Source organism: Gadus morhua, chromosome 12 (assembly GCF_902167405.1).
Source record: "Gadus morhua chromosome 12, gadMor3.0, whole genome shotgun sequence".
NCBI classification, from domain to species: Eukaryota; Metazoa; Chordata; class Actinopteri; order Gadiformes; family Gadidae; genus Gadus; species Gadus morhua.
Genome location: NC_044059.1, coordinates 9,942,396 through 9,943,875, shown reverse-complemented (window position 1 = coordinate 9,943,875; position 1,480 = coordinate 9,942,396).

Sequence of the window (1,480 nt, the reverse complement as noted above, 5' to 3'; positions counted from 1 at the left end):
AAATCGTCAGGACCACCGGTGTCACGTGAGGACGCCCCGTCCCTCAGATTAGCGATGTGACCAAGCGCTACGCAGGGGGTGGGGGGGTAACGGGGGGGGGGGGGGGGATAACAGGGGGGGTAACGGGGGGGACATCTCTCTTGGCCGAGGTCAACCGGGCCCTTTGTTTTTACGGTTGGAAAAGGAATGGAAGCCCACCAAGCCTTTACCGCCACGCTGGGAGCCCCCCCGGACTAATGGGGGCCTGATCGTCTCCCGTTCCGCTCAACCCCTGCGTCTCCTGGCGGCCCTCCTTGGGTTTTAGGGGGGACGCAGCAGGCCGTTCCCCCCGTGGAAAAGCTGTTAAAGAAAGAGATCAGGGTCGAGGGCAGGATGGAGAACAAGTTGTTTCCATCAGATTGTTAAAACGGGATGTGGATGTTCGCAGATTGAACTATCGCATAAATGTCACCGGGGCTCCTCTCTCTCTCGCTCTCTCTCTCTCTCTCTCTCTCTCTCTCTCTCTCTCTCTCTCTCTCTCTCCCCCTCTCTCTTTCTCTCTCTCTCTCTCTCTCTCTCTCTCTCTCTCTCTCTCTCTCTCTCTCTCTCCCCCTCTCTCTCTCTCTCTCTCTCTCTCTCTCTCTCTCTCTCTCTCTCTCTCTCTCTCTCTCTCTCTCTCTCTATCTCTCTCTCTCTCTCTCCCCCTCTCTCTTTCTCTCTCTCTCTCTCTCTCTCTCTCTCTCTCTCTCTCTCTCTCTCTCTCTCTCTCTCTCTCTCTCTCTCTCTCTCTCTCTCTCTCTCTCTCTCTCTCTCTCTCTCTCTCTCTGTCTCCACTGCTGGCATATCAAGTGAAACAGTTGGAATTTCGGACAGTATCTTTGTTGACTGTGTTTATTTTGTGTGAGTGTTTGTGTTGTCTTTAAAGAAGACGCTAGCGGCGTAAAAATCTTTTCAGCCCCCAACTCCAGCCTCTCCCCCCTCCTCCCTCACCCCTCCCTGGTGTGTCCGGGGACGTGAGGGGTCTGAGTCTCAGTCCGTATTGTTTTTTTGCGCAGCTTTCCGTGTTGCTATGCAAACCGACTTTTCCGTTGGCCGTGTGTTTCTTCTGCCCGCCATCCCCCCTTAAAAAACAAGCCTGTTCCTGATTGTTCCGGATTGTTCCGGATCGCCGTGCGGCGGAATCAAATTAGGCGCTGGTAATGGCTATCCAGTCGACGTCTTGAGTATACTCCGGGGCGTCGTCCCACCTCAAATTTCCCATCCGCACTTCCTCTTCTGGTCTCTCTCTCTCGTTCTCTCTCTCTCTCTCTCTCTCTCTCTCTCTCTCTCTCTCTCTCTCTCTCTCTCTCTCTCTCTCTCTCTCTCTCACTCTCTCTCTCTCTCTCTCTCTCTCTCTCTCTCTCTCTCTCTCTCTCTCTCTCTCTCTCTCTCTCTCTCTAGCTCTCTCTCTCTATCTCTCTGTCTCTCTCTCTCTCTCTCTCTCTCTCTCTCGCTCTCTCTC